Raw genomic sequence first — 12,420 nt, 5'->3', positions numbered from 1 at the left:
GTTTAAGAGTGGAAGACCGATTAGTAGGGAGTTACAGTAGTCTAGTCGAGAGTGAATAAGTGCAACAATTAGCATTTTAGAAGTTTCAAATGTCAGAAACGGACGGATTCTGGAGATGTTTCTGAGATGCATGTGGCAAGAGCGAGCAAGAGATTGAATATAAGGTGAAAAGGAAAGGTCAGAGTCCAGCACAACCCCAAGACAGCGGGCCTGCTGCCTCGGTGCTATAGTGATCCCACAGACCGAGATGGAGAGGTCAGGGGTGGTTTGGTTAGTAGATGGTGGAAAGACAAGAAGTTCAGTCTTAGAAAGATAAAGTTTCAAGAAGAGAGAGGACATGATGTTAGAGACAGCAGAGAGACAATCACTAGTGTTCTGGATTAAGGCAAGGGTGATGTCACGTGCAGAAGTATATAGCTGGGTGTCATCAGCATAAAGATGATACTGGAAACCAAATCTGCTGATGGTTTGTCCAATGGGGGCAGTATAGAGAGAGAAGAGAAGAGGACCTAGGACTGAGCCCTGAGGAACCCCGACACTGAGAGGAAGATGAGAAGAGAAAGATCCAGAAAAGGAGACACTGAAAGTGCGGTCAGAGAGATAGGAAGAAAACCAAGAGAGTGCAGTGTCCTTTAGGCCAATGGAGTGAAGCATCCTAAGGAGGAGCTGGTGGTCCACAGTATCGAACGCTGCCGATAGATCCAGGAGAATGGGGAGAGAATAGTCACCTTTGAATTTTGCAGTGAGGAGATCATTGGAGACTTTAGAAAGAGCAGTTTCAGTGGAATACATAGAGCGGAAACCAGATTGTAGGGGGTCAAGGAGGGAGTTAGCTGAGAGATAGCGGGTTAGTCGAGAATAGACCAAGCGTTCCAGGAGTTTTCTTGTAGGTCATACTTGGTGTGAAGGGGGCTGCCTTTCAAGGTAGCAAAAGGAGGTATTGTTTTCCATTTAACACCTTGGAAAACGTATTTGCATACTTCCCAGAATTCCTTAGTGGAGCCTCTATGGCTTTAAGGCCCCTTCTACACTTGCGTTTTTCACGTGCGTGTTCTGCACATGCTTTTGACATGCAAAACTTGCATTGCACGCTGACATCACTGGCTCCCGGACCAATGAGGAGGAACACAACGAAGACGGGGCGTCCATAATTAAATATCGGAGGTGCATGGAATTGCCAGGGTGACGTAAGTGAAGCGCCAAAGCCACATTTCTATAGATTATGAAATACTTTTTTTGGTTAAACTATCGTGACTATTTGTGACCCTAAACAAAATATGTCCTGGGGTCAGTGGTACAGAGCCAAGTTGGTGGTGTGAGGAGGTCATTTCAGCTGGGATCAAGTGGTAGGTTTCCTTTAAAAACAACATTAATGGAAATCAACCATTAATATCAAACTAAATTAACCTATACATACTTAGCTATAGTTCTCGTCTCCAGGATCCTGCTGCTTGTCTTCTTTAAAGGGGTATTCTCATCTGGGCATTCACATTCAGTTTCATTAATCATATATAAACATTTCTTCAGTCAGATGTCATAAAAAAAAAATTACCTGGGTGAAGATAATTTCTCATAAATGTAGTGATATGGTCCCTAAGAAACAAGACTGTATCCTTGGATACGACCACCTCTGCTGGAGGGATTGCACAAAGGAACAGAAGGTTTTTGTATTTTTGTATATGAAATGTCCGGGAGTTACTGCAGGTCCTACAGCCGTCCTGTGACAATGCTTGGTGAAGCCAGGTGGTCAGGCAGGACTCAATAGGGCATGTCTGACCACTGCTGCCAAAATGGTCTTTCATAATCTTGACATGCCGGGATCGCTTTAAAAAAAAAAAAAGTTAGAAAAACCAGCCAATAGTGTGGGAACAAGATGTCTGGCACTCTGGGCTGTTAATTACATATCACTCTCGTGATGTCACCTCCCTCTCCAACATGGAAATTCATCCTGGAGAAGTGGATTATAGGTAAGTATGTTTAGGTTAATTAGGTTTAATATTAATGGTTGATGTCCTTTATGGGAAGATTGTTAACCCTTTGAGATCTACATAGTAATTAAAACAAAATGGAAATTTAGAATGGTCTAATTTTGTCAGTAATACATTGAGTGCATGGTCATATCAAAATGTTGAAATACTATACCAAGAACACATTCACATTCACAGCTGGTTTGGCTATGAGCAAAGAAGATTAGGTGCACAAGCTCCAAGACATGCACCCTAAGGAATTATACACATGGAGCGTCCTCATAAATTATGAACAATGAGCACCGCAATAAATTTTCCACCCTGGACCCCCTTATGAATTATATACACTGCTCCCATTAATTAAATACTGGGCCCCCTCATTAAATACACTACCCCCATGAATGTTAAATACTGAGCCCCTGAATAATTATACATACTGCCCCCCCCATTAATTTTATATACTGCCCCCCCCTTTGAAATGTATATACTGGGCCCCCTCATTAATTATATACACTTCCCCTCCATGAGTTTTATACCCTGCCAACCTTCATGAATTTACATAATGGGCTCCTTCATTATATACATGGTATATACTGTCTCCCCATAAGTTTTATATAATATGCCCTTTTATAAATTTACATAATGGGCCATCTTATTATACATATTGTCCACCCATGAATGGTATCTGCTGTCTCCCCATAAGTTTTATACAATACGGCCTTTCATAAATTTATATAATGAGCCACTCCATTAAATACACTGGTGTGATGTTTCTGAACCCCAGAGGAGTATGCAAGGTGAATTAATTATCGTTCTGAACACTTCCTGAAGGAATAGGTTCTGCGAGGTGCAGGAAGTGACTTAGAATTGTCCACACAACCTCAGTATGGCACAGTGCTCGCCCACAACTCTGAGCGGCTGAAAGACCCCTTTCACCAGACACCAGATATAAGCCCGGTCCTTAACAGGATTATATTTAAAAAAAAAACAACCCTAGGGTAGAATGTATATAACCGAAACGCAGAAATGGGGATTTCTATATATAAATAAAAGAACAACATAGGTATTTATTTTCCTTAAGGGCACACTAGAAAAACAGTCGGCTATATATATATATACAGTTTAGCAGAGCACAAATAAAAGTGTAGGATTACAAGTATAAGCAATCAGTGAGGTGGTTACTGTGTGCAGGTCAATGGAGATGGATGCCTGCACTTAATGACTCCTCCTGCCTTAGGCCCCATGCGCACGACCATAGGGGGGCGTATGTATGGAGGGGAGGGGTCACCCCATCCGTAGTCGTGCAGGTATACGTCAGTGTGCACGTAGCCTTAGATAGTAAAATATTTTCCAGAGAAGAATCATGGGCATAAGAGGTGCCCTGATTATTTAAGGTGTAGACACACCGCCTTTACACCCACTGGAGTGCTCTAGGAACCCTTCTACCAAGGATGAGATCCAGGACCTTGGAGGAGTTCTAGCTTCTCAATGGGAAGTCATAGCTTCATGGTTCTGATCTCACTGGATCCAGAAGAATCTCTGTATTACACTGAGACGAGACATGATCCACTTACTATGCTCCTATTGAGATTTTTTTTTATATATATCTGTGTCCAAGGAAGCTAGACCAAATTGAGACACAAGTATGCATTACCTAGGCTATCCCGAATCCAAATATGTATTTCACCGTAGGCTGGGATGGATCATAACTCCATAACTGTCCATAACTGACATATTATCCATACAAACACATGGGATTGTTATAATCGTTTGTCTATAAAGTGGAGGGAACTCTAAGGCAAGCTTGGAGTCGCCAGGACTACTGAGGTGTTAGTTGATAGCTACCCCGAGAGAGCCAGAGATGCTATTCAGTAGGGATGCTATTCTAGAGATTTCATTAGTTATTCAAGATAAGGCTAGGAGGAAGTGAGAGACACTGATGGAACAGGCAAAACCTGGCATGTGACCCCCCCCATGTGCATGCATCCATTCATGAATTTACATACTCCCCCCCCCCAATTAATTTTATATACTAAGCCTCCTCTCCCTGTTGCAAAAGCAAAAAATAACAATAATAATAATGTACTCACCTGCCTCATCCTGTCTTCTAGCTTCAGGTGCTGGAATGCACGGCTACGGATTTGGATTTGTTAATTTAAAGGAAATCTCCCATCAAGCATGGTAAACCAGGGACACTTAATCATAGATCCAGTTGCTGTGACTGTACTGATCTTCTTATATTTGTTATCCATGGCCTCCTTTCTTCTAAAATCAACTTTTAAAATGATGCTAATGATCTTGCTTTACAGACTGTTACATCGTCTCCATCTTCCCTCACGATTTGGCGAGCACTTCTAGCTCATCATGGGTTGCAGGGTACCATTTGTAGCAAGACATGTTTTCTGAAGTTGATAAATGAGGGGAACTAAAGTAAAGGGAGGACAAAATAAAAGAGGGGGCATTATAAGTTACTGAGTTTAATTATGAGGTATACACAGTATACACAGCCTCCCCCACTATACAGAGCCTCCTCCAGTATACACAGCCTTCCCCAGTATACACAGTCCTCCCCAGTATACACAGTCCTCCCCAGTATACACAGCCTCCTCCAGTATACTTGAAGAAATACCTCCAGTATCGTTCCAATACAGTCGCTGGCATCCCCTATCTCTCCTCCCCCCGAATGCTCTGTGCCGATACACAAGCGACATGACGTCATCACACGCTGCCTGGGTCATCCAGAGCAATAGAGTGGCACAGCCAAACAGGCCCGGTCCGCTCTATACATTAATCGTAGCATCTGTGTTCTTAAAGAAACAGATGCAATTAATTTCATGGCAGGTGATTTTGGCAGCAATGGGCGAATCACCCAAATTACATACACCTATGCTGCCACTCTAGTCCACTTCACTGCGTTCAATCCTTGGTAACAGACTAGCACACAGATCCTATTCAACAGGATGAAGACATTCCTGTGCAACCACCCCGAGGAGACTGAATTCCTTCCTGACCTAATCTCTGGCCTCTTACCTAGCTAGATTCTCATTCTGAAAAGATCTAGGTTTCTTAAAAGTCAGACATTGATGTAGATGAAGCTGTCTTTTTTAAAGGACACCTGTCATCAGGTCTCTGCCACTAGTCCTGTCACTACTACCTGTTGGAGCAGCTCACAACGATCCCATCCCAGCCTTTATCTAGTTATTTCATACATTATTCATTGTAAAATCATCTATTCTTTATCATGTAAATGAGGCTGGTCACATGGTCAGAGGCAGTGATGTCACCCCTGTTACCCCTCCCCTCTCCTCCCCCTGTTCATGTCTGTGTGTAATGTATAGTAAAGCATGGCTAGTGTGTGTGTATGTCATCTGCTGACATGCTGCATCCTCCTGATACACAGAGACACAGACATCAGCTACACATGAATCTGACATGTTCTGCTGTAACATGGCTGCCTGGAGCTGTTGTATCTCTCCTAAACACACACACATGCACACACAGGCTGCAGGGGGCGTGACCACCAGCACCAGGAAGCACATCATTATACAGCCTCACATCATTATACAGCCTCACATCATTACACAGGCTGTCAGTCATGCACTGGGGGTGTGGCTGTGCCTCCCACTCATGAATAGAGTGGACAGCTTGAATATGCTAATGCTTCATTGGACATTTCACAGGTCATTTGCATACAGCTTTAGGACCTCATTGCTTAGGTTTACAGGCATGTAGAGGGACAATGAAGAGATAGAGGCAATGCTCTCTAATGGCAGTTTATGAAAATATATTTAGTTTAGGGGGGTTATTTTGCATGACGGGTTCTCTTTAAGGTAGCATTGAGGCGTGGTTTTTCCTTTTCTAACCAGAGAAAATTTCTTTGCACATCTCTTACCCAAAATTCCGGCATAGCCTGCATGGCATACAGGCACCTGAAAAGGTGTCCTATAAAGGCAGTCTCAATAAGGAGACTGGATTCCTTCCTGACCTTTGTCAATGTCTAATCACCTAGCTGAGATTTGATGTATCTATCTCTAGGGTTTCCAGAGAATGGTCCGAAAAAGAAAAAACATCCAGTGAGCGGCAGTTCTGTGGGCGGAAATGCCTTGTTGATGCCAGAGGTCAGAGGAGAATGGGCAGACTGGTTCAAGCTGATAGAAAGGCAACAGTGACTCAAATCGCCTCCCGCTACAACCAAGGTAGGCAGAAGAGCATCTCTGCACGCACAGTACGTCGAACTTTGAGGCAGATGGGCTACAGCAGCAGAAGACCACACTGGGTGCCACTCCTTTCAGCTAAGAACAGGAAACTGAGGCTACAATTTGCACAAGCTCATCGAAATTGGACAGTAAAAGATTGGAAAAACGTTGCCTGGTCTGATGAGTCTTGATTTCTGCTGCAACATTCGGATGGTAGGGTCAGAATTTGGCGTCAACAACATGAAAGCATGGATCCATCCTGCCTTGTATCAACGGTTCAGGCTGGTGGTGGGTGGTGTCATGGTGTGGGGAATATTTTCTTGGCACTCTTTGGGCCCCTTGGTACCAATTAAGCATCGTTGCAACGCCACAGCCTACCTGAGTATTGTTGCTGACCATGTCCATCCCTTTATGACCACAATGTACCCAACATCTGATGGCTACTTTCAGCAGCCATGTCATAAAGCTGGAATCATTTCAGACTGGTTTCTTGAACATGACAATGAGTTCACTGTACTCAAATGGCCTCCACAGTCACCAGATCTCAATCCAATAGAGCATCTTTGGGATGTGGTGGAACGGGAGATTCGCATCATGGATGTGCAGCCGACAAATCTGCGGCAACTGTGTGATGCCATCATGTCAATATGGACCAAAATCTGAGGAATGCTTCCAGCACCTTGTTGAATCTATGCCACGAAGAATTGAGGCAGTTCTGAAGGCAAAAGGGGGTCCAACCCGTTACTAGCATGGTGTACCTAATAAAGTGGCCGGTGAGTGTATATATATATATTGCTTGTGACACATGTGAAATACCACTTTAATTGATGCCATTACAAAGCCTGTAGGTCAGCACATCAGTCCATTGCTCACGCCTAGGATTAGATATAGTACAGTAAGTTCGTCTTGCTCTATCACCACTCAGACACTGTAGACTGCTCTAACTCCTTCTATTTAAAGGTCTTTGTGTCCTTGCTCCTTACATTATCTCACAGAACCAGCCATCGCTTACAGGAGAGAAGAGATTTCAATTAGAATTGATGACTGTGAAAATGATTAGACTTTCTCAGGTTTCTGGCCCATTGGAGATTTCGAAGAACCAAGTTTGCAGGTTTTGGTTGATCCAATAATATATGTATATCTAGATTGTTACTGTGTGTGCCTAAAACTATATATTTGTATATTCAGGTGTTTGGTTGATGTCCTGAATATTACATCAGAATAAAAACATTTTATATGATTTTTGGTAATCTATTGACATTCATACCTTATATAATGTGGATAGGTCCAGAACAGACCTTTACTTGTGGTCATATAGGTTTTATAGAGGTGTCATCAGCAGGAAGGATGTTATATGTACTTATTGTAAGAGCCCTTCTGAAAGTGATATACAGGAATATATTTATTTATCACCTATACTTAATATCGGTGATCAATATGAGATTGGTGTGGACTTAACACCTATCACATCTGTCAGTCAGTTGTTTGAAAACACTGAATCGTTCAGATGCGTGCTGTGACTACTGTACATAATTAACCCCTCCCCAACCAACGTCAGACTGGGTGTGTGGAAAGGGTTCATGGGCAGAGACCTCTCCATACAATTAATAGACGTGGTTGTTGCTTGGAGTTTAGAAGGTCTGGAGCAAAAAACAGAAATGAAAAAGGACCAGGTCGTTAAAAGGTTAAATAGTGCAGTAGAGCTTGGTATTGCAGCTCAGCTCCATTCAATTGAATGTTACTGAATTGCAAACAGACAAGGAGATATCATAGTGGAAGTGGCATTCAGAGGAGCACTGTGACTTTTTCAAAAACGGCTAATTAGCATTGGACCCCCACAAATTCTGTATCGATCCCCAATCTTAAGGTTAGGTGATCATTTAAATAATTCTACTAAGATTCAGATTGGAATGTACTAAGGCTAAGGATGCTATGTATGGAATGTATTTTGTTTGGTAGTTATACAGTGGTGACCAAAAGTATTTCTTACAGATAATGATTGCAATCACTGTTGTACCCTCGGTCTGCAGGGCAGCTTGAACTTGTTTGGATGTTAGTCAAGGTTCTTTATCCACCATACCAAAATCTGTGTATTTGGGTAAGTAATTGGCTTAGTGATAGAAAACAGAGGGTGGTCATTAATGGCACATTCTCAGATTGGGTTGATGCTACCAGTGGAGTGCCACAGGGGTCAGTATTGGGGCCACTTCTTTCTAATATTTTTATTAATGACCTTGTAGTGGGTTTACACAGTCAAGTTTCAATATTTGCAGATGATACTAAGCTGTGTAAAGTAATAAATACTGAGGTCGATAGTTTAGCATTACAGAGGGATTTGTGGAAGCTTGAGGGATGGGCAGAGAAATGGTTGATGAGGTTTAATGTAGATAAATGTAAAGTTATGCACTTGGGCCATGGAAACAAAAAGTATAATTATGTTCTAAACGGTCAATTACTTAGTAAAACTGAAGCTGAAAAGGACTTGGGGGTATTGGTGGATGGTAAACTTAATTTAAGTGACCAGAGCCAGGCAGCTGCTGCTAAAGCAAATAAAATAATGGGATGTATCAAGAGAGGAATAGATTCTCATGATAAAGACATAGTTTTGCCCTTATACAAATCCCTGGTCAGACCACACATGGAATATTGTGTACAGTTTTGGGCACCAGTGTATAAAAAGGATATAGTAGAGCTGGAACGGGTGCAGAGGAGAGCAACCAGGATTATTAGGGGAATGGGGGAACTAGAATACACTGACAGATTAAAAAATTTGGGATTATTCAGTTTAGAAAAAAGACGACTGAGGAGAGACCTCATTACAATGTACAAATACCTGAACGGACAGTACAAGGATCTCTCCAAAGATCTTTTTATACCTAGGCCTGTGACCAGGACAAGGGGGCATCCTCTACGCTTAGAGGAGAGGCGATTTTACCATCAACATAGACAAAGGTTCTTTACTGTAAGAGCAGTGAGACTGTGGAACTCTCTGCCGCAGGAGGTTGTTATGGCGGACTCTATGTACATGTTCAAGAGAGGCCTGGATGACTTTCTGGAGAGAAAAAATATCACGGGTTACGGGGATAAAACATTTATTTAATTCTTAAAGGTTGGACTTGATGGACTTGCGTCTCCTTCCAGCCTTATATACTATGATACTATGATACTATGATACTCACAATCTTGGATTGAAATCTCTTGTCAATTTTTCTTTTCTGTCCACATCTATGGAGTTTAGCCACAGTGCCAGGGGCTTTACACTTCTTGATGACACTGCGGACGGTAGACATAGGAACATTCCGGTCTTTGGAGATGGACTTGTAGCCTTGAGATTGCTCAGGCTTCCTCACAATTTTGATTCTCCAGTCCTCAGACAGTTCTTTGGTCTTCTTTCTTTTCTCTATGCTCAGTGTGGTACACACAAAGACACAGGACAGAGGTTGCTTCAACAACTTTAATTCATTACAACTGGCTGCAAGTATGATTTAGTTATTGCCACCACCTGTTAGGTGCCACAGGTAAGTTACAGGTGCTGTTAATTACCGTATATACTCGAGTATAACCTGACCCGAGTATAAGCCGAGACCCCTAATTTTACCACTAAAACTGGGAAAAACTATTGACTCGAGTATAAGCCGAGGGTGGGAAATGCATTGGTCACAGACCCCCCCCCCCCCAGTATATAGCCAACCAGCTCCCAGTATTATACAGCCTGCCAGCCCCCAGTAGTATACAGCCAGCCCATAGTAGTATACAGCCAAGCCTGCCCCCATGTAGTATACAGCTAGCCAGCCTCTAGTAGCATACAGCCAGCCTGCCCCCAGTAGTATACAGCCAGCCTGCCCCCATGTAGTATACAGCCAGCCTGCCCCCATGTAGTATGCAGCCAGCCTTCCCCCATGTAGTATACAGCCTGCCAGCCCCCAGTAGTATACAGCCAGCCCCTAGTAGTATACAGCCTGCCCCCCCAGCACTTATAGTATACAGCCTGCCCCCCCAGAACTTATATACTCATCCTCCGATGTTGACGAGGCTCCCCGATGTCGGTGTGTCCCGTCTTCTTTCTTCCCTGTTGCTCTTCTTCTTTATTCTTTCTTCTGTCATGGACACGGCCATGTTTCCTTCCAGCAGGCACATACTATGACGCACATTTTTTGTGCTGAAAAACTCGGCTTATACACTTGTATATACGGTACACAAATTAGAGAAGTATCACATGATTTTTCTAACAGTGCCAATACTTTTGTCCACCCCCTTTTTTATGGTTGGTGTTATATCCATTTTGGCTTTTTGACAATTCTTTTTGTGGTTTTCCATTGAATTTTAATGAAAATAATAATTCCAAAGAATTTCTGATTGTAATCATTTTTTGGAAAAAACTGAGTATTATCTGACAGAATTGCAGGGGTTCCAATACTTTTGGCCACCACTGTAAAACATCTTCCTGAACACAGTTTAATCTGGCATTCCCTTTGTAATGTCCATGCCAAAACGCAGTTGGTTGAATTGGTGTTTTTTGCGTTTGGATTGATTGAGCTAGACCCTGCTATTTGCAGTTCAGTCCTGTCCTGCAAGCGTTACTAGCCTGATAGACAGCTGTTGCCGATGGCAGGTCCAGGGACTGCCCTATATACCTGCCTACTCCCATCAGACCTTGCTCATTATTCGCCCTTCTGTGTTCTCTAGTGCTATTGATATTTTGTTTGCTTATGTACCTTTGCTGCCATCTTAGATTTGACCACTCCGCTTCTATGTCTGTTGTTTGTCCATCAGTGATGTGTATCTCCCAGTGTGACCCCGCTTTCCCTGTCTCTGACTTAGTTTGGTTTTCTGTGTATCAGTGTGAACACTGGTCTATAACCGACTTCCTGTTACCTGTCGGCTCCACCATCCAGCAGCTGCCAGGCAAAATAAGTCCTCTTTGTTACTTTGTAGGGTCTCTTGGGGACCGTTAGTAGATTCCTGATAGTGGGTTCGCCTTGTCAGGGTGCCTTGTAAGGGCCACAGCCCCCAGGGTCTGTTACACCCTTACCTCCGTTTTAAAGTGAAAGAGAATATATACAATAATTTATTTATTCAAAAGTAATTTGTATCAAAAAGTAGAGATGAGCGGTTTGGGTGTGCCCTGAGTGACCTGGACATATTGCTTGATTGGAGGCTGTGCAGCCAATCCAGGAAATTGAAACCCCTAGCTACTAGCCATAGCTGTGATCGGCCAGTGGTGTCCCCCCAGCTAGAGACCCAACATGTTTGAGTCCTCTCATCTCTTAAAGGAAATCTTAGAGCCTTACATCTCCAACAATCACAAAAAGTAAAAAAAAAAAAAAACCCTGTTGTCCTCTTCATCCCAATCCCGGCGCTTGTCTTCTCTTATCTTAAAACTCCTAAAACGCAGGCAGCAATGCGGGGAAGCGATGTCCGTCAATCTGGGCTGCTTATCGTTAACGCCCCCTGTGTGATGTCATGGTGGGAGAGGGAGGTCCATAGGGCTTGAATAATTAGCATCTCATCCTAGTGCTTCGGCCTGAATTTTTTCTCGGTGATCCCACCATGTCAAGATTAGAGAAGACAAGCCTCTGGGTCGGGTTGAAGAGGAGGACAGGTGAGTATCTGTAGTGTATATTACTTTGTGAGAGGTAGATTTCCTAAAAAGTTTGGACCTGCTCATCAAAAGCCATTAATTGGTACAATTCTATAACTTGTATATTTCTCTGCCAGTTTTAAAGAAAACAATGTGAGTGTTAGTCAGTGTCATGAAAAGGTATTACCTCAAATTAATAGAACATTATAATAGAACTTAATAGACCACTACACGTAAATAATGGAATAGATTAGTACATTGGGTATCTAAAAGATAACACAGAGATAAATCACAAAACCTTTTCTATTATACAAATCTGATTAACCAGTGTTGTATAAAAGGCAAAAACTGTCATTATAAAAACTGATAACAGTAAAATAACTATTTACGTCATCTGCAACCGTTGAAATTTGGATATTATCTAGTTCCTAAGAATATGCTTATGAATACCGTCATATGCAAATGTACTGCACACTCATGTTTGCATTGGTGGAAGAGCATACTACAACATGTAAAAGATTAACCTGCACAAACAACCCAGATTACTTGTATCAGACTAATTTCAAGCATTTTCTGTAGTACACAAATTGAGTATAGTTGCTGTTCGGTATATACGGTATATATAATTCTCTATGTCATCTATGAGATTGTGCAAGAAGTTTCTTTTCAGGAACAG

This window comes from Engystomops pustulosus, chromosome 9 (assembly GCF_040894005.1).
Source record: "Engystomops pustulosus chromosome 9, aEngPut4.maternal, whole genome shotgun sequence".
Taxonomy (NCBI): Eukaryota; Metazoa; Chordata; class Amphibia; order Anura; family Leptodactylidae; genus Engystomops; species Engystomops pustulosus.
The sequence above is the reverse complement of the archived record's forward strand: the minus strand, read 5'-3'. Positions refer to the sequence as shown.